Source organism: Benincasa hispida, chromosome 9 (genome assembly GCF_027475165.1).
Source record: "Benincasa hispida cultivar pf3 chromosome 9, pf3_genome.v1.1, whole genome shotgun sequence".
In the NCBI taxonomy this organism is placed as follows: Eukaryota; Viridiplantae; Streptophyta; class Magnoliopsida; order Cucurbitales; family Cucurbitaceae; genus Benincasa; species Benincasa hispida.
In genome coordinates, this window is record NC_143486.1 from 79812029 (window position 1) to 79834939 (window position 22911).

Consider the following 22911-nt stretch of genomic DNA (forward strand, 5'->3'; position numbering starts at 1 on the left):
GAAAGTATGGTTGACTCTTCTCCAATTTACCTAACAACTTTGTTTTGCTAACCTCGGCGCATATGATCTTGTCAATGATTGTTGTATAAATTATTAAGTCTGGGCTATATAGTATGGTATGTACGTGTATATACTCTGAATATATTGTAGTCTGTTTGTTGATATTGACTTAAATGAATTATGTGCCCGAGTCTTTTTTCGATCAATATGGTTGCAAATAGAGAGATACGTGCATGACTTTTTAGGCCACCATGGATGCTTAAATGTATATGTGTATTGATACATCCAACGTCCATGTCAATGCTCTATTGTGAAACTTATGATTATGGATTTAATTTTTCCATTTCGAATTAGGGAGAGACGAGAAACATCTAACCTTAGTTGGTTTGCAGTGGTTTGGGATAGTCGATTAAGGGTTGAGGCCTTGCTTACTATAACAATGAAAGACTTGAAGTTCAATGGCAACTTCAATCTTGACACTGAAATACAAGGTAATAAGCTTCAAGTGAATCTAATAAATTTCAAATGAAGTTGGTTTATGGAGCATGAAGAATATGTAATATGTGCATGAATCTAGGAAGGGAGATACAATGTCGGTTGGAATACTTGGTTGTTCGCTTTTTCTTTTAGTATTATTTTATTATTATAATAAAATCTGCAAGCAAAATGGAAGATGTGGTTGTTTCGTTTTGATTATTTTTATAGGTAGCAGGATTTTATTGTTTGCTTTAATTATTATTATTTTTCCCTTGTAACAAACCTCCTAACAAAATAGGTTAATATATTTGAAGATACTATCAGGGGCATATTTGTCTAGAAATTTTTAGAAATCTATCCTGAAAGTACTGGGTGGCACATTCCCAAATATCCAAACATTTGTTACATTTATCATTTGGGCCTCTAGAATTTAGTCACTTGACACTACCAATTGCCATTGAAATAATAACAAAGAATTATGGACATGATTTCCAACTCTCAGATTCTCATAATAGATCCTTTAGTAAGTTTCATGACATCTTTTTGGAGGTTTGAACACCTAATATGATTAGGGTTAAGTTATGTTCAAGTTGTCGGTTTCCTCATCATATCTATTATACATTAATTGAACTTGCAAGTAAAAAAGATGATGATACCATATCATAGAAGGAAGGTGGTAGAGATAGAAATTACTGGTCATTTGAATAAATACAATTATGCCCACTTCATGATTCGATATAGTTAGTTTCTTACTAGTTTTAGGTTAAATTGTACAAAATAATTCTTTTTTTTTTTTTTTTTTTTTTTTTTTTTTTTTTTTTTTTTTTTATGTATGTTTCAATTATGTGTCTAGATTTTAAATATTTTTATTTTCACTCTTAAAGATTTTGAAATTTGAATCAAGCCACCAGAAGTAGCCTTCGTGGAATTTTCAATTATTTCCCTAAATATTTGTCTAGCATTTGATTTGATGTGTTGAACTTTCTATAGTCCATGTAGACGTGCCAACCAATCATAGTATCTGATTGGATTAGCTCTTTTTCATTGACAATGACAATCATGTTGCCTTTTTTTCGCACAGACTAAGCATACTTAGTAATAGCAATTGAAAAAATTAGTCCAACGTTGAGTCATTTGATACTTTTCTTCTTCATCATTTCCATCAATCAATGTATTTAACATTTGTTGGTACTCTATTGACTATTTTTTCTCTTCTAATTCCAACATGAATTTGTACATATAATACGATGATGAACTAATTCCTTTTATGTCAGCTAGGGACCATCTTAACTTCAGAGAATGTCCATGTTCATCATTTCATGCAATAGATATTATATCAACACTAGTTAGATCATCAATGAATCCAAAATCTTTAACCTTTAGGTTATAGTAAATTTAATTATATCAACTCCTCAACACTAGAAGAAATTAGACCTTTAATGTCGGTTGAAATAAATAAGCACGAACATACAATGTCGGTTAAAAAAAAAAAATCCTCTCGTCCTCGCAAGTTCCCTCCACACGTCGGTGTTTCTATGGAACTTCTCCATTCACCATTACCGCTCGTACGCTGTTCATCCTATTCCTTATTCCCTCCCAAATCAGTCGAGATCTAATGACCGTCGTCGGATTTTCTCCACCACCATGAAAGGCTCATGCACATTGCTCGCCTCCGTCCTCGCTGCCTCCACCATGGCTTTCTCCTCTTCTTCTTCCTCCTCCAGTGGAGATTGCGACCTCGCTCTTTATCCTCCCTCTCAATAGGTATTATCTCCATCGCCTTTGATTTTGACTGTTCCTTTTCTCGATTCTTAGGAATTTTCATGACCTAATCGGGGTTTTTTTTTTTTTTTTTTTTTAAATAATTTTTTTAAAAAAATTGATTTGGTGGATCGTGTTTCTTTTTAGGGCTTCGTTTCGGAATCTGGTGCGAACAGAGGTTACGTCTCGGATTCTTCGTCAGAGGAGGAGAAATTCGCGTCGAGGTTTGATGGATTGAGATTCATACATGTTTAATGGTAGGTCCTCACATCAAATCCTCGAGCTTAAGCATCCCAGGCTAGTAAGTTCACTCAATTTCTTATCCTAATATACTCTATCAGTAAAAATGGAGAGTATCGTCTAGCCCTAATTTTTGTTTGCATTTTTTAAAACTTGTGTTCTCATGGGCTTCTGGTTTTATTTTGTTGTAATATAATGCACAAATGGGAGATTTGGGAAGAATTTAGATAAAAGCTTTGAAATCCAATACTAAAATAAATTATTTTGTATATGCTCTTAAACTATTCACTGAAATGCCTTAGAGAGAGCTGCAGGTTGGGTTTTTTCATCTGCAAACCCAATTCTCTCCCATATATTATTTCAAACATACATAAATGTTGTTTGTTTGTTGTGTTGGGTATGCAATGAACTTTGTTTCTTGCTTTCTGATTTGCTTTCGATGAGGTAATTAGAGAGGTCCTGCTTCAAAATGAAGAAGGTGAACTAAATTTTAATAGAATGGAAGTCTTATTTTCACATGACATTGCCACTTGGGTGAAATAAGTTAATAATATTTCTTGAGAACTCCATTTTGTGGTGTTTGATCTGAAATATGACTTGCAATTGTGATCCTCAAGGGTGAGGATGGATTTCATTATAATCTATTGACTAGATTCATGTTAAGATTATTTCCTCCATTGACTTTATTTGGATAATCTTGTAGGATCTATGTTATATATATGGCTCTTTAATGTATGTGATATTTACAAGATCATGATATTTTTTTTTGTCTATACTATTTATTGAACTGTTTACTACATTCTCTTCTCTTTCAATAGTTCTTTTCAAACCCGTCCTAACTTCCATCTTTACTAATTTTTGCATAGAAAGTTGCAATAAAGAATAGTCCTTTAATGGTTGTCTTGTTGGCTGTTACCTTAATCATACAGTGAAAACTTTTATTCTACAAAACATGTAGTGTTAGAGTATGTTAACGTGCATCGGAGAAAAATAGAATCAATAAGTACTCTAATTATACTTAATTTGAGCTTAAAACATGCTTCAAAGTAACTTTTACAGAAAAGAGTTTGCAGAATACCATACCTTTGAAGACTCCTCTTCAATACCAGCCAAGTTCCACGTGAAAGAGCTTCAATCTTCAAATAGACCACCACCAACATCTTCTCTACTATTCTCTTGCAAGGATTGTGTGGTGGACACACTAAATTGAACTGGATGTATATAAGATTTGAAGAGGGTTTGGAGGTTTCTGCAGAGTTTTTTTTGAAGTTATTGTAGGCATGGATCCATTATTCAACTCAACACTTCAATTTATAGAGCTTTCACCATGCAAATTCATGACTTGCATGAAGGTCAACTCATACTTCAGGGAGAAAATGGAGTTGAGTGAATAATTTGGAAATCTCCAATATGATTTTGATTTTCAAAAAAATGATTTCCAAAATCATTTTCTAATTTTATAAAAATTAATTCAATTAATTAATTTTGTTAATTTAATATCTAATATTAAAATTAAAAAACAATTTCATCATAAATATTATTCAATTAATATTTAAATTATATTTTAAACATTAATCGTTTATCCAATTTTGTTTAATTTTGATAAAATTAAACATTTTAATTGCATCGAATACAATAAATAGAAACTCTAATTGAATTTGAACCTTTCATATTCTAAACTCTAATTTCAAATCTTATCAAGATTACTCAATTTACTGATCCAAATTACGAGTTAGTAGAGGGGTCTTATGGACCTACAGATCATGAGCTCCAACGACTTGTAATTAATTGGTTAAACTCTTTAAACCGAACTAATCACTATTCGTTAATTACCAAAACATTTTACTATAGCTTGATAGTTGCAATATCCCCATTGTAGATATATTTCTGTCCATTTTAACCATAATTGGTAAAGTCAATCCTTCACAGGTCGTTCGTATTTATAACTGGGTCAAAGATTACCGATTTACTCTTATAAATACATCTGGCTCCTTAAGCTCCCACTGATTCTCCATTGAACAATTGATTTATAGTCCAACTTACAAATCATAACACTATCTTCCATGAGAGGGCGAGACCTCATTGTTCAAGACAAAACATCAACGCTTAAGAGAACGACCCATCTGCTAGCCCTAAATCGGGTAGGAGTGAATTCCATATTGCAAAACTATGTCTCCAGCTATCTATCCGGTTTTATCCTCAAAATGGGAGGTTTATTGAGCCATGCTGTTGGACTACTCTCACATATGCAGATCAAAAGATAATATCGAATAAACAGGAGTTCATAGTTAGTTCAGAATTAAGATTGAGTTACCTTAGGTCAATGAGTTTGAGATAGTTAGTTTTAACAGTTATAAAGAAAAACGACTATTTCGAGGTTCGGTCTTATGCAAAGTCATTGTACAGGACCATTTTGGCTACATACTAAAACTTAATTAATTTTTATGTCATCACATAAAGTTAAAATATTCATGTTATAGCTATGGATTCGTTTATTGAATTTTCATAGAACGATGCAATATCAATAGTAATTTATTAAATAAAAAATTCAACAACATTGTTATTTAAATAGAATATGTTAACAACGTTTACGCATTGCGAGTTTAGGCCATTCCAAATATATGGTCTATCTGAAAACTTTTTATGCTTATCCCCTACTTCACCATAATCATACAAATAGTCTCCTGTTTGATTTCAATGTTATAAAGGGTTTTGGCCATGCTTTCTAAGCACATTTGAAAATTTTAATAATTTGAAGTGTATAACTCTTCTTTGGTTTTGTTACCGTTTATATTGGAACGAGAAAGTAAATGACAGCTTGTATTCACTTTTGGCCTTCCTTTCATGGAGATTTTTATATCGATATACCATTGAAGTGAATTCCAAACAAGTGTTGGAATCGAATGCGATGCATTAAAAGTGAATTCATTTTAATAAAATTGAAATGCATGGTAGAGTCAATGCATTTATATAATGAATATGATTTTGGTTATTAGGAGTATATGGAATAGGGAGGGCAAGAGAAATTTATCTAGCTGAACCTAATTATATCATATATAATTAAATCTCTTTATTAATTTGAACAATTCAAAGTAATCCAAAAACTGATTCTCATTTAGTTCTATTGAGCTACCTAGAGAATCTCATGAACTTGTAGCTTGAAGTTCCAACGGTATATGAATAATTAATTAATCTCTTTAATTAAATTATTCACCATCCGTTAATTTTCGGGCACTCCACTAAAGACCGACAACTGCACTCTTCACACTACAAATATATTTATGTGTCTATTGGATATAACCAATCAACAATATGATGACCATTCACAAATTGCTCGTAAGTACAATTGGGTCGAAATTATTGTTTTGCTCCTGTAGTTACATCTAACTTCTTAAGTACCACTGATCCCTCTAATGAACAATAGATCATAATCCAACTATGACTAAACTCCTCTCGAGCTAGGAGAGGGTGTGGCGCCATGTGAAACCTGGATTTCAATTCTTCCTACATAAGCACAACATCAAGGAAATTAACTAAGTATTAGTTAAATCTTACAATTTAGAAAAAGGAAAATTCTAAATGTTGAATAGATTTTCTTTAAATAGCTTTGAGATAAGCTTTAACTAGTAAAAGTTGGCTAAGTATGAAGTCAAAAAGAAACCATGTGTTTGGTGTTAGGAAACATCAATGCATGAGACTTTAATAAAACTAAGTTGCAGAGGTTATGCATTGAGCTCGTGAGGTGTGGACGCATGTTGACCAAAGCATTAGCAAAGGGGCACTGCCAAAGGTTGCTCATGCGTGGGGATGATGAGATGATGCGTGAGCATGAGCAAAAAGGAAAGATAGTGAGCGCAAGGCGCATGACGTTGAGGCTGAGCATGCGTGCTGACTGGTATGCGCTAGATGTTGTGCGTTGGAGTGATGCGAGCGGACGATCGTGTAGATGCATGCGACGCTAAACGATAACACTAGACGATAGCGCTAAACAATGAGCTCGGACGCGCCAGACGATAAGCGTTGACGCTAGACGATGCGTTAGGCGCGGGCGTTGGGCGATAGACGCAAGAGCTACACGATGGGCATTACATGATGAGTGTGAGCGCTACACGATAGGCGAAGCGCTAAACGATGGGGCGTACTTGACAGGCGCGAGCACTAGATGATGGCGCTACGCGATAAGCGAACGCACTAGCCGATGGGTGTAATGCGTTAGACGATAGGCGTTAGTGCTTTACGATGAGCAAGAGGTATGCGATAGCGAGATCGTGAGCAAGAGGTTTGCGATAGCGAGATCGTCAACAACGAGAGATCACTAGACGATGAAGTTGTGTGATGGGGCGTAAGCGCTATGCGATAGGCACAAACGTTATGCAATGGGCTATGAGTTAGATGATGAGTGACCGCGGGAGATTACTTGGCAATGAGCGGAAGAACTACACGATGAACCGAGCCATGGTGGACGCATGGTGAAGTGTCTATACGTTGCAAAGGCTTACGGTATATAGGGCTTGCACAGTCAGATTGCGGTAGTCTTGAGCAAGAAACTAAGGACGTTGGCAAGCAACAAGGGTATGTTAACGTGAGTCATGAGGTACGTGTTAGCAAGAGGCTAGGTGATGGTAAGACAAACCATGAGGCGACGAGCTGAGACTTAGATGATCCAAGGGTTGGTATACATTGATGATACGCTATGCACTAGGGACATCCGAGGACATATAGGCGCATAAGACAAGGCTGGAGCAAGCGCTATGCGTTGAAAGATTATGAGGATCATAGGCCTAGTAGAGCGAATATGCCAAGAGTAAGCCAGACGAAGAAAGATATACGACCAAGAGAGGACTTGCGATGTTTTACGGGTTAGTACAACATCGTGGATGCATTGATAAGAGACCTATGGGTGGATAAAGTTAAAGCCGTGCGACCAAGCAAGCATGCGATCGAGTTAAAAGGGGATGCGTTGATAAGGTAGAACTTGGAGGACAAGTTGGAAGTACCAACTTGTCTGGACATGTGGCCAGCTAGGGAAATTGGAGATCTCATACAAATGAAGTGGATGATTGAGGATGCATGCAAGGAGAGACTTGTGCGTTGGCTAAGGGAAAAGAAGACACTTTAGTGTCGTTGTGGCAAGGGGTTGCGTTGGCAACATGAGGAGAAGACGACTGGCCATGTAGCCAAGCAGGAGGTGTTGGGCTGGGGAAGATTTTGGATGTCTATAAATAGGGGGCTTGGGACAAAGAACTCTCACAACTCACTGCGTTTGAGGCGCTGAAGAAGAGGAAAACCTGCGTTAGAGTGAAAGTGGTCCAGTGGCCGGCATAGGTTGTCGCCAGCAGCCTTGTCACGCGTTTCCGCCAACCCAGCGCATGCGCTCTGTGGGACGTATCACCAGGCAGACGCACGCCGCATCGCCCACGCGGTTAGCAAGACGCGTGCCCAGGCGTCCAACTACTGTCTGTGCAGGAATGACCGCCCAGTGTGTCCCTCTATCCATCTGCGTGCACCAACGTGTTCCTCTGCTTCCTAACGCCTTCCAAAGTGTCAAAATAACCTCTAAGAAGCTATTTTGGAATAACTCAGCCTATCCTTGTGTTACTTTAAGTGGGTAAGCTGGTTGTTATGACTTTTGAGGTTATTTGTGAATAAATTGAGATTATTGAAGAAATAATGGATTAATTTGAAATTCTTGGAAAAAGAAGGAATCCAAGGAGCAAGACAAGGTGCTGCCTTAAAGAATCTTTACAGGAAGAACTGTGAGTGGTTACTCCGTTGTTTGTATGATTGTTTTCTATATATATATATATAGGTTATAATTAAAATGTTGGCATGATTAGGAGAAGTATTTTGTCTGGATTTGTTATTGTTGTATTAGTATAATGCATAAGTAGTTATATTGGGAATTGGACTTGTACCCGAGATATTGTTAGCATACTTTGTGGTCGCGTGTCTGGGATTGCCAGGGTATTTAGCTGGGATTGTCAGCGTACCCAAACATGTCTAGCAGGAAATGTCGACATGTGAACATTCGGCGGGTTATAGGGTACTGAGACTGTTTCCACATCGGTCATTGCGGGTTATAATGCGGAAAACACCCGGGGGTTGGGATTACATGATCTTGCCAGGAACATTTAGCTGGCAAGATGGGGAGGTTACATTTATTATTATGTGATATGTATTTGTTTCTAGAATTGTATTTCCCAATAATGAATTTCTAAAGTTAAGCTTGATTTCTTACAAAGGCACCACTCACTAGGCTTATAGCTCACGTTTTCCATGTTTTATTTTCTTTCCCCTCCCAGATTGCGGACGTCGATTGGTTGGGAGAACCACCAGGGGTTTGAATTAATTTTATCTCACAGGGAGGGACTTGGATCATGTTAAATGGAAGTCATTAGTTAAAAACATATAAAACAACATGTCTAGTTATTTATTTTCATTAATGAGTTATAGAAATCTAGTTGTCAAGCTGACGAGGTCAGACAGTTGATACCATAAAAGGGTGGTATTGGCTGGCTTCACATCCTCTTCCGGTCTGGGTGATAAGACTTGAGAGGGGGTGTGATTAGGTGGTATCAGAGCAATGGTTTACGAAAAACCTTGGGAAGTAGTGGTGAGCGAGGTTTACATAGAACCTGAGAAGGATAATTTGATACCTAGTTGATATTAGGAAATAATAATATGGGAAGTTTTGGCTATCTCATAGTAAGCTTAGGGGAAAAAAGGGTACAGGAGACCTTGAAGGAAAATAAAAAGTTAATCTAGTAAATAATCTAAATGACTTTCAATGTAGGAAATGAATCCAAGAAACAAACCTTGGAGGTGGCAACATCCCGACCATTGGAGGCGATCCGCGACGGCGACCATAAATCAAATCTTGAACTTGATGATATTTGTTTTAGTAAACCTGAATTGAACTTATCGGCATTCGCCAATATTTTGGGATGTCCGAAATACGGAAAGATCATAAAGGTCCGCGTTTGAAAGGGACTGGTATATGTTTTGGCTGCGGGAAACATGACCACATCCGGAAAAATTGTCACTATTTTCAGAAAAAAAAAATAGAGAGAGAAAGGAACAAGTCTTAAATCAATTACAACAAATCAAATCCATAGACAGTGGGGACTAGAGGTTCTTACCAGAATTAACCTATGATAAAGAAATAAAAATCAACGTAGCAGGAAGTTCATCTCAAATAGCAGAGGCATTACGAGGCACCAGGACAGAGGTACCTTGGAGAATATTCATAGAATTTGATGGGAGCTCTTCATGTAGGTTTGGTGTTGAAGAAACCCACAAATTCTGTCTCTTTTGCTAGCAGTTTAGGCATGTTAAGGAGGACTGCCTTTGGAGAGACGAACGACTTACTCCCCAATCAGATGAATCCCCAAAATGGTAGGCATGTTGAGTCGAAAATTTGGCCACTCTCACCCATACAAATCAAAAGACGACCCTGATAGCCAGTAGTTCACAACTCACTCAAGATTCATGTCATGTTACCTATGGTCATCCTAGTTAAATGTAAGTATCTATTATGAATGGTGTTATATAATGAGACTATATATTTCATGGTCCGGTCTTATACAAACTTCTTTGTATAGAATATCCTCATGCACATGTCTATACATGAATGATCAGGATCATATTATTTGTAGCACTTTACAACAATTGTAACACCTAAAAAGCGGGCTATACTCGTAGTATCACCAGGATAAGACACCTAGTCTTATCCATCTACTACATACCATTTAGGTTATCATTTAAACATGATCCACTTGTATGTCTCTACATGAATATTTAAGTTACTAGATAACCTTGGATGTCAGTTTATTGGTTTGTGATTAATGCAAATAAAATATCATATATTTTATTAAATAGACAATGAGCTTGAATAAAATATCATATATTTTATTAAATAAACAATAAGTTTGTTTAATATATTTACAAACTATAGGATCCTACGAGATTTAGAGCATTAACCCCAATAGTTGGTAAGTGAGTTTTTCTTTTCTTTTCATTTACGTTTTGAAGTTTATTTTAGTTTCAGTTTTTGTTTGGATATATGCCCATTTTATTTGCGTTTAGAAATGTTTTGTTAAGTTTAAGTTTGGATTGCCATGATAAATTTTGATTCTAAGTGATTTGGAAGAAGATAGGAAGATTGCATTAGAGTTTTTCAGAAAACTATGAAAGCTTATTCACGAGAGCTTCGTAATACAGAAGAATGAATAACATTGATCAATGTATAGTTAGTGATTTGTTACATGATTTCATGGGAGATTAGCACCCTATTCCTCTCTACTTTTTTTTCTTTAGTAATAATTGATAGGTTATTTGGTGTATATATTGAACCATAATAATTGATAGTTGTATGGATATATTAATCAATGTAACTTTTGATAGGTTAGTTAAACAATTTATTACTTTCTTTGTTGTTAGTTAATTTGTGTTTGCTCAAAGTTGAGTTATATATACAAAAACAATTAAGATTTTATTTTGTGAATATACAGGTAAAAGAGAAATATCATTGATTTGTACATGCAAACATTTTTTTAAACTCAATAACAAAACCATGACAAACATTGCCTATCACAAAAACAAATATTTAATGTCAGACAACCGACATTAAAGAAGGTGTTTAGTGTCAATTGAATGTCTTTAATGTTGGTTGAAATCCGACAATAAAAACGACATTGAAGACCTTTAATAACATGATCTTAAATATCGGTTGACAACCAATATTGTACCCCTATAATATCAATTTTAAATTAACATTAAAGCCTGGATTTGTTTATGAAAGTTTAGGACTTTTCATAATCCAAGCAAAGTGATTTGGCCCTAATAATGAGATCAAATCTATTAGGGTTGGTTCAATAACATTTCCGTTTATCGTTTTTTGTTCTTGCTTCTCATGTTTTAAGACTTCATCGCATTTCTTAACTATGATTCAAATTTCCAAAGAGGTTTCCTTCATTTCTCTCTCTCTGTTTTTTCCCCCAATATGAAAGAATAAGGCTTTTTCTCCTTTGTTTAGTGAAGGAGAGATCGCTCCAGACCTGAAATGAAAGAAAGTTTTCAAAACTTATTCATCCAAGATTTGGAACGAAGGAGAGGTCTCATCAATCAACTTCCAAATCAAACAAATTCTTACATGGAAACTTGCAATGACAATAAGAAAGGAAGACAACATATGAATGGAGATGACAATGAAATTTGTTGGAGGGTTGAACGTGGGAATGGAGAAAAGAGAAAGAAGATAGAGGCCACATTATAAAAAAAAAATATTAACAAAATTTTCCAATAGTTAATTCATCAATCTAACCGTTACATCATTTTATCGTTAGTCAACTAACGATCATAGGTTCCTTATAAACCATTTAGAGTAACTTGCGTACATTGTACATTGAAAGGCATGATAGCATATATTAGAATTCCAAAATTGGGAGTGGTCCTATGAAAAACTATAAATGCTCACTAATGAGGTAGTTAGTTGACTAATCATAATTATGGGAGTTGGAAGAATAATCAAGGCAGTGTTTGGACTTGATTAGTTGCTGGTTTGGTTCAGTGGTTTTTGATGAACAATAAATATAATCTGTTTGTCAAAGATAAGTTTTAATATATAGTTTTCCAGCCAAGAATATTCCCCATCATCATCATCATTAATACTTTACTTATAAGGTACGTACATCATTAATACTTGTATAATTATTATTTAAACTTAGAACATGCAGTTTCTTTCTTTTTTTCTTTTTCTTTTTATTATTATTATTTTTTGAGTGAGTGAGTGAAGGAGATCTCGATTCAAACTGTGTATTCGAACAATAAATTTCAGTTTACTCTAACTTAGAAACAATAATCTAAGCCACTTGATTTTTTTGTATATTTAGGGCATAGGTTTCAAAAAGGTTTGAATCACTTTTGTATATATAATTCGAAAATGACTCTAAAACATATTTTGAATTAGTTTTTATAGTATGAAAACCATGTCTAAAATTGTAAATTCAAACACTAAGGCTGCATTTGGTAAACCCCTTGGTTTTTTAAAATTAAGTCTATTTCTTCTCAATTCTTGTGGTGATTTTCATCATTCTTAAGTGAAAGAGTTGAATTCTTAGTAAAATTTGAAAAAAAAAAATCAATTTTTAATTTTTTTATTTTAGAAATATTGGTTGAAAGTAAATATCAAATAAAAAAATATTTAGAGGTGAAAGGATGTTTATAGATTTCATTTTCAAGAACAAAAAACAAAAAACGAAATATAAACGAGACTTATTATGGGTAATTTTGAATGTAAGAAGAAAACCCAAAAACGAAATTGAATGGATTGAAATTTCCTGCAGTGAAATCATGTCCCAATTTTAATTTTACAAAACAATAATTAAAGGATGGAAACACAAGATAAACAAAACTAATTAAACATGTGTTCTATTGTACAAGAAGAAGAAGAAGGGTTAGGATATCACATACCTTTGAAGACCAACTCTTCGCGTTCTTCTCCAATTCGCGTCGTCTTCTCCCGATCTTACGAACACCGCATCAGACACCACCATTCTTAGGGACGAGAATTGTGCAGAGGTGTGGGCTTGCAGTTAAATTTGGAATGAGGGAAGGAGAAGAGAACTGAGAGATTATTCTGAGAAAAATTGATTTTTGCAGAACAATGAGAGAATGAGATGAAAATCAGAGAGCCACTTTTCTCTCTCTTTTTTCTTTACGTAAAAAAAATGGAGAGATTTGAGGATTGAGGGAGTTATAATTCCCTCCCCTTTTTAATTCAAAATTCAAATTCAAAATTTACCAATACCATTAATGGAGTACGTCTTAAAATTTGTATTATATCACATATAATATAACCTATAGATTTTATATAAATCACATCATATAATTTAATATTTGAATCACATTCAAATTACAATCCTTCTAATCAAACTATATAAATTTAATATGAATAGTATTTATATTAATTTTAATACATAGTTTCTATAAAAATCATATTCACATAATTAATGTTTGAATCATATTTAAATATTTATTATCTCATAAATTAATATGAATCATATTCACATTAAATTTTAACATATAGTTTTTATATGAACCATATTCATATAATTAATATTTAAATCATATTCAAACATTTATTTCTCTCATAAAACTATATAAATTTAATATGAATCATATTCACACTAAATGTTAACATATAGCTTTTATATGAATCATATTCATATAATTAATATTTAAATCATATTCAAATATTTATTTTTCTCATAAAAATGTATCAACATACATTATGTTATATAATGTATTAATATGCATTATTTAACTATATCTTATACAATTAATTTTCTTTAATTAATTTGAACAATTCAAATCACACCAAAATTAATTTGATTCCCATTGGTTCTTATTGAGCTAACAAGAGAACCTTATGAACCTATAGATTGAAGCTCCAATAATACGAGATTAATTGATTAAACTCTTTTAATCAAATTAATAAACATTCATTAACTGCTGGCCACTCCACTAAAGACTGACAATTGAACTTTTCGCACTATAGATATATTTACGTGTCCATTGGATATAATCAATCAACAATGTATTGATCCTTCACAAATTGCTCGTAGGTACAGCTAGGTCAAATTACCGTTTTACCCTTGTAGTTACATCTTACTCCTTAAATATCACTGATTCTTCTAATGAATAATTAGTCATAACCAACTATGACCGAACCCCTCTCTAGCCAGGAGAGGGTGAGACGCCTCATTGTTCAAGCCTCAGAATCATCCCTTAAGAGAGCAATTTATCTTCTTACCCTAACTATAGGGAATGAGTGAATGCATTATTGTGTAACTGTGTTCCTAGCTTCCCAATCTGACGAATCTCCAAAATGGTAGGGCGAATCTGGTCACTCTCACCCATACAAATCAAAGGATCGCCCTCACAAACAGGAGTTCACAACTCACTCAGGATTAAGGTCAAATCACTTATGGTCATTTTGGTGAAATGTAAATCTCTTCTAGCGACGACGTTATGAAGAGAGACTTAACATTTCGTGGTCCGGTCTTTATACAAACACTTTTGTATAAAATACCCTCACTCACATGTCTCCACAAGAATGATCAGAATCAGATCATTTGTAGTACTTTACAACAATTGTAACAACTACAAAGCAGGTTGTATAAGCAGCATTACCAAGATAAGGCACCCAACCTTATCCATATACTACAAATCATTTAGGTTATCATTTAAACATGATCTACTTGTATGTTTCCACATACATATTTAAGTTACATCAGATAACCTTGGATCTTAGGTTAATGGATTATTGCACAAGTAATAATATAAAGCTACGAGGTTTTAGAGCATACACCCCAACAAAAAATAACATTGATGGAAAAACTAGAACAAGTATAGCCAAAATCTAACCGAGCTTGAAATGCACAAGAGGCACACTCGAGAGGACCAAATGAGATCCTAAGGAAGAGGTCGATGCCAAACCATGCTTTATGGGGCCTACTTCTTGTAGGCCCCCAACTCTTTCCTCCTCTCTCATTACAAGCCCACAACCGGGGGCAGTTGAGCCATTCGGCCCAAAAGGCCCCATCTAGGAGGTCGAGGCCAAGACCAACCCTTCCTAGTCGATTCTCTTGCTCAAGCTCAACCTACACTTCCTAAGTCCTATTCGGAAAGGGATAAAGGCAATCCTAGGTTTAGCGTCACTATCAATAGAGCATGATATCTCCATATCATGTAATTTCATTTTATTCCTTAAAAGCTTGTTTTGACTCTTGGGGTGAAAACTAACTTAAACATCGAAGTATTTGTATGTTTTCTAATTATATTTTGCAGACGACCTCTTCCTCAAAATACAAATTCACCAATTGGTGGCACCCCCAAATTTTACCATCAATAGCGTCTAAATAATTAAAAAAAAGATGATGAATTGATTTTGAATACGATAAAAATAATTCCAACTAGGACAAAACAAACTATTCATAGATTAGGCATTGAGTTATTTAATCTGACAAACTTAAAATAAGATTGAACTAAAAGAAATAAATGAAACTTCATAATTGAAAAGGGTAAAGCAAAGCAAAAAAGAACACAATATAATAAATATGAAAGGTAAAGCCTAAAGGTACAAACTAAGAATTAATTAAAAAAGAAAAAAAAGACAAGAAATCTATGTAGATGCATTCAACCTAGACAAATGGTTTGTCACCTAAATGGGGTGCTTTGTAAGAGAACCATTACTCAGCTCCATGTGTTTGACCTTTTAATTTATTTTGATGATGAATTAATATGGCAATATGTCATGCATGAACTTACATGGTTTAAGCTGCACCAATCCCTAAATTAAAACTCTTATGTCAACCATTATGCCATTTTTTTAGATTGGATCTCCAGCCAAGCTAGGAAAGAACAAGGCAAATCCCCCTTTAAAATATGGCTTTTAAATCTTTTGAATATTTTTTTTAAAAAAATTTACATCCCTAAAAATAGAGAGATTTGTCGATTTAAATCCTATATTTAATTTCTGTATAAGTATATCAATTAATACATTTTTCTAGATTTAGTACCAAAATTATTGTGCTAGGCATATAATCCTTTCAATCAAGGACATATTTGGAAGTGATTTTTAAATAGTTAAAATCACTTATGTCGTATTTAAAATCATTATAAAACAGTTTTTATTCCCTCCAAATCATTATATTGTTTAATTTTATATTTTTAAATGTGATTTTTTTTATATAATACAATTTGATTTTGAACTATTAAAATCATGTTTCGGAGTAATTTTGTACACGATAAAAATGATTTTACCTTTTCAAAATAACTCCCAAACATGCCCTAAACTTCTAAATTGCTATAAGTGAATCAATTTAGATCTCCAATTAAGATTACATTTGAAAATTGTCCATACCTTCAATTCTTACATGTGTATAAGCTTCTTCAAATGTCGAATCAACAAAATGGACGATTAGAAATGTTACATGAACAATTTTCAAAGGAGGTTTCAGTTGAGATTTTAAAGTGATTTGCTTATGAAAGTTTAGAGGTCTAATTGATAAATTGTAAGTGTCGCACGATATTTATCTAAACAAAACATAATAAAAAGGGTAAATTGATACAATTACGAAAGTTAGAGTTCAAATTTATGTAATTAATTCGTGATTTAAATTGATACAATTTGTAGAGTATAAATTGATATTTTTTTTAAAAAAATCACTAAATAATTCATCATGACATGACAATATCTTCAATGTACTTTTAATGAAAAATTACCTCTTTAGTCCTTGAAGTTTGAAGGATACGTGTTTGGTCTCTAAGTTTTTGAAATAAACATTTTTAGTTTCTAAGTTCTTAAGAATACATTTGATCCACAATTCTCAAAATGTAACTTTTTAATACTCAAGTTTCTAAAAACAAGTTTAAAAGTCCTTAAAAAATTGATTATTATTATTTTAAATAATTAAGTGGCATTTGAAGTTAGAAAATTAATTTTTAAAAATGGCATCTTCTCTCTAAAATTAATTTTAAAAATATATTTTTTAATATTAAATAACATATGATAATTTTAAAAAATAAAAAAAGCTTCAAGGACATTTTAAACCATTTATTCTTAAAAATTTAAAAACTAAAAAAATATATTTTAAAAATTTAAGGATCAAATGCATCTATTATTAAAATCTTCAAGATTAAAAGGATACATTTTAAAAATATAAGAATAGAATCCTTATAATCTTCCAAATTCGAGGATTAAAAAGACAATTTTTTATACTTTTAATTTACCAAAACCATTAATGGAGTACGTCTTAAAGTTTGCAATAAAACATTTGCTTCTTTAAAAAATATATATATTTTTGCTTTTTTGCTGTTAATATTTTAATTTTTATTTTTATATTCAAGAAAATCTCTAGCCATTTAGTCCATTATTAATGATGAGAGAGAGAGAGAAAAAGGTAATACTTTCTTTTTTTAAAGTTAATTGGGAATTATTAAGCCCGATAAATGGCTACTGACTTGGCATTATAGCACGAAAGAATATACATGAACCCATGCATGTTCCATTAAAAAGAGACAAAATTTATAAAAAAAACAAAAAATAAAAAGATCCCCACTATGGTAGGGGTAGTCTATTCTAGAAAATATATATTTTTTAATTTTTTAATTTATTTTTTTTTAATTTTTACACGAAGAGCCCATTGTGCACCATAGATTTGGAATGATTCCTTTATAAATTTTTGGACAAATATCAATTTATATCCTTAAATTTTATGAATTATATCAATTTAGACCTAAAATTAAGAATTGTATCAATTTAAATTTTAAATTTTGGAGGTTGTGCTAATTTAAACTTCAAACTAATAATTATATCAATTTAAACTCTAAACTTTCATATGTGTATCAATTTAAACCATGAACTTTCATATGTGTACCAATTTAATCCTAAAATTTCATAGATATATCAATTTAAACCTTGAAAATTCATAAGTGTATTCAAATGAAACATAATGGAAGGTTTAAGTTGATATAATTATGAAAGTTCACGGTTTAAATTGATAGATTTATTAAATTGATATAATTATTCGTTTGGATTTAAATTGATAAAATTCCCAAGATCCAGGATTTAAATTGACACAATTATTGGCTTAAGGTTTAAATTGATACAATATTTAAAGTTCAGACATATAAATTGATATTTGCCCTAAGCTTTTAGTTTTAACTTTAATTTTGGACCAATTTAACCTTTTCAACATTATTTCAAAATTTGCTAAATATTTACTTTTTTCTTTGTTAATATCATTTTCAAATTTTGACTTTATTTTTATTATATTTATTAATTTAAGTTGATTGAATTTGTTATAGAATATTTCAAATTAATGTTTCCTTAATTTTAAGAGATTTCGTTTATTTATATATTTTTTTTACATCTAATAATCTCTCCCATAAGATCTCAAGTATATATCGAATATAATGGTAGTATATAGAAATATGTAAATTTACCTCACATATACCTTGTTTATCTTTGGCATGTCTACAAATATATTGAAATATATAAATATATACATCATATATATTGTTTGGTATATATTATATAAATTGTCTTATTCATACTCTTATCAAATATATCCTAGTTTATTAGGCTATTCCGAAAAAAAATGGAAAATCCTCCTCTTTCTGTTTTTTTTTTTTTTTAGTATAGACTACAAATCAAATCAAGATTGAAGAGTAATTTAAAATGAATTAATTTAATATGAAACAAACTAATATTTAATAAATTTCATATTTAAACCTTAGATTGGTTACAGTAGTGTTTGGTAAAGAAATAATAAATGGTTATATATATATAGAAAACCTATTAAAAATATAGTAAAATATTATTATCTATCAATGTCTGACATTTTACTATATTTGTAAATAAATTGACTCATTTTTCTATATTTGAAAACCATCCATATATATACCTATAAACATATATATATATATTCAATTTTTTTTAACATAAATAATGTAGCTAAGGGAATATTTTAACATACATGATAGGCTTGTATATAATTATTCAAAATGATACATGTATAATAATTTCTGTTTGATTTTTATATATAGATCTTTGGGGCCCTAAACTTGCTACACTTGGAATCAAATCAAAATTATGTGGATTTGTTAAGCATATATTGCAACACATAATGAATTATAGGTCATTCTCCTTTTATTTTAAAAGAATAAACATATTAAAAATAAAGTAGAGTTAACTACCCTCATTATTTCATTTTCATGACTTATTATTTCATTTTCATGACTTATTATTGTCGATTATATCTTTAATTGTCATCTATTGATGTGACATTATTTATAAAAGTTATGATCCCAATATTATTGCAAAAGATATATTGTTTTTTTAATCGCTTTTAAATATAGTGTTAATAAATAATTCTATGACACCTATAAGTATAGACTAGAACTTTCAAAATTATCTCAATCTAAACATAACTCAATTAATTAAGACATATGTAATTAAAATTAATGTCGATGCAATTTGGAAAACCTCTACTCCCTTAACAAATTACTTAACGTTATTTGAGATTTTGCGAGCTGCTTACTTACGATCTTTGTTATGTCTTACCATCTTTACTTTGATCTTCCTTTGGCTGAAATTCAGACTATTCTGAAAGGCATTCAATTGGCTAATAATAGCGTAAACCAACATCGCATCTATGTGGAATTTGATTGTATGGAGGCAATTAACTTGATTTTGAAAATTCATGTTAATGTCTTGTTTGAAAATATCGAGTCGATTTCAGTTCCTTTGAAGAAGTCTCATTTTCTTTTACCCCCTAGGCTTTAAAATTTGTGTATTGAAGGTATTCCCAAAAAGACAGATTAGTAATTTGTTATATATTTGAGTCCATAAATTTTTAAAAGTTAGAGATTCAAAATTTTCATCTCTTATACTATCTAATTCATTTTTTTTTTCCTTTTCTAAACGAACTACTATAATTTATTTAAAGGTAAAAGACAAAGCTCCTAAAGGGATAATTGAGTCAAGGAGTAGAGTTATAAACTCTAAGAAGATGTGAAGTTGAAGAGTTGAACTGTAAAGAGTTAATAAGACATAAAATTGACGTTTTTTTAATAGTAGAACTCACGAACTTCTTGGATTAAACAAAGAGTAGAGTTCACAACTTCACGCTTACTAATAGTTTTTATCACTTTATTTTTATTTTTCTTATTCAAGTAGTACTTTGTGTCATATATTTTTCTATTATTGTAGTAGGTTTCTACTTGGCTGCATCTATATGGCATTTTATTAGCTTTTTGACTTATTGACACGGATGTTAAAGTTCTTTTTATTTAATTTCTCTTTCAATTTGTGATATTTTGCCCCACCTTACACTATATGATTTGATGGTCTATTTATAGAAACCCATTGATTTATTAGATGAAACAATATAATGCATGAGCTTAGTTTAATTGTTACTTACACTAACTTACATTTGTTATCTTAATAAGAACATAGCACATTAAAAAAATCATCAACCCCCAAAATTAGTTGAGGATCAATTTTTTTAATCATTTACAAAACAGAGAACGAGTACACGTGGCATGCACAGAGCAACTCGTGTGGCAATGTCAATGAAATCAAGTATATAAGTTTTGCAAATTACGATACGTGTTCGAAATTATTTAAAAATCTAAAGGAGTGTAATTTAAAATTATCCTCTGTATACAACTTCTAGAGGGGAAGAAAGCGTTGACAAATGAAATAATTTAACTTATTTCTTTAGAAATCTAACATTTCTATAAAGTGAATATCTAAATTACCATATTTCTTTTACACTAATGTAAGAAGTTCAGATACTTGAAGATTCTCAATAATCCTAAGACATTCTTACAGAGGATATCTCAAGAGTTTTCGACATCCTTCTGAAACTTGAGTTTTCTAGATTTCCATATTGAAGACATCCCTTTTTCTTTTTTAACAATTTTTTCCCCATATATATACAAACATTCCTATTCTTTATTTTATATTTTTTTAATTAAAATAAATATTTTCAACCATATATTTCACTTTCTTTGATTTTATTGTATTTATTTTTACTTGTTTAGAAAGATGTTCAAACTCAAGTTTAAATTGATATTTATTTTATAAAAATAAGTTAATATATATTATTTTGTTGAAAAAAATAACAAATAAAATAATTAAACTACATTAATTTAAAAATAAATTCAAATTAATAAAAACAAATATGTTATGTAAGTTAGACTTATATTAAATTAATTATACATTAGTGAATAGTCGTAAATATATTTTTGTAACATTATGTAAATTTAAGACATTCTTGACTAGAAATCCTACGAAGTACAAAATAATACAGTTATCTAAATATTCTTATATATCTTAGAAAACATTTCTACAAAACAAACATGACTATCTAAATATGTTAGATATCTACAATTTTAGACATCTATAATTTTGGACATCTAAATATTTCAATTACCTGTATTCCTGAAAAAACAAACCACCCCAATAGTATTGTTCTCTATATATTCCAATAATTTTAAATTTAATACTTCAAAATTAGTTTCAAACAAAAATGGTTAAATAATAATATTTTTAAAATTTATTGCCGCCACAAAAGAGATTGCGAATATATTTTTAAAATCCATAAAGAAAATGCTGACAGAGATTAAAATTCTGTTGAAAATTCAACAATAACTTAAATTGACTTTGCATGATTTATTTTTAAGATTTATTGAAAATAGAGATTGAAAATTGATATTAGTCCAAATCCAAATGCAAAAGTAGTTTTTGATAAAAATTATAGTTTAACCAATAATTTACCTATTAATTAAGGTGCTTTTCCTTTATGTATGTATATTATTATTATTAAAACTTGAAGGCATGACATTATGTAGCCTCTTCCTTAACCCAAAAACTATGCCTTCAAATCAGTGTGTGAAGAATTAATTATATATGTGTAATGCAAATCCATGTGAGAGAGTCAAAGTTAGGACCTTGAAGATTAAAAAAAAAAGTCAGCAATATGAACGGTAGTCCGCACAGATTCATGTTTGAGTAAGATTAGTATCATACATAATTAGCTTTATATGTTTTCAAATTGGACGCTACATAAAAATATTTTTGCCACCTGTGACAAAGATTTGGGGTTACATTTATCATTGTTTTCAATTGCATCCTTATGATAGGATATTAAGTTGGTTTATATTTTTTAAAAAAAGAAAGAAAAAAAGGAAGAAGATAATAAGCTGGTTTAATTTAAAGAAATTAAACCACAAAAAGAATAGGCAAAATTGTTGACAAGATTATAGAAGTTGGAAAGAATTGGAAGCTTTCTTGGGTGGTATTCCTTTTCTTTACCAACTTAAGCCCAACCCATTCATTTTTGGTTGGTAGTTTTTAAGATTACCTCTAACTTTTTTGCTTGGTTTGTTATCTACTTTCCATCAATATTTAAAAATTAAGTCAAATTTTTTAAACTAATTTTTTTAAAAAAAACGTGTTTTTTGTTTTAAAAATTTAGCAAACAATTCAACTATATTACCTAAAAATGATGATGAAAATCATCGTAAGAACTTGAACGAAAATATGCCAAATTTTTCAAAACAAAAAACAAAAGTGGAACTTTAGTAAGAATCTACAACCCTAAAAAATAATAATAAGAATTAATAATAATAAGAATCAACCATAGGCCAACCTGAACACCAAAAAAAAGTGTAGACCAATTTTTGAAGGATACTTTTCAAGCCCTAGGTTTTGAGAATAGTATCTACTTACTCCCTAATTTTCAAAAGTTGAAACTTTAACCTAACTAAGTTTTTGCCTTTAGTTTTTATGTTTCAAAATGTTATATTTTTATCTACGAGTTTTGAATTTAATTATTCTTTAATTTAAAATGCTTCAAGATT

At 31.2% G+C, this 22911-nt stretch overlaps 2 long non-coding RNA genes across 3 annotated transcripts; one reads left to right on the forward strand and one right to left on the reverse strand.

Moving 5' to 3' along the window:
* Nucleotides 1-1759: 1759 nt before the first annotated feature.
* Nucleotides 1760-3812, forward strand: LOC120085233 (uncharacterized). Of its 2 annotated transcripts, none has more exons than XR_005483851.2 (3): nt 1760-2241; nt 2386-2539; nt 3552-3812. It is a non-coding gene; the product is annotated as an uncharacterized LOC120085233 (long non-coding RNA). The 2 variants fall into 2 exon arrangements; XR_016531807.1 differs by having other exon boundaries at nt 2013-2241; nt 3543-3812.
* Nucleotides 3813-5656: 1844 nt separating this feature from the next.
* On the reverse strand, nt 5657-13268 carry LOC150034089 (uncharacterized). The gene is made up of 4 exons (XR_016532215.1): nt 12949-13268; nt 9711-11534; nt 9294-9484; nt 5657-5982 (listed from the first exon to the last, which is right to left on the reverse strand). It is a non-coding gene; the product is annotated as an uncharacterized LOC150034089 (long non-coding RNA).
* Nucleotides 13269-22911: the final 9643 nt, after the last annotated feature.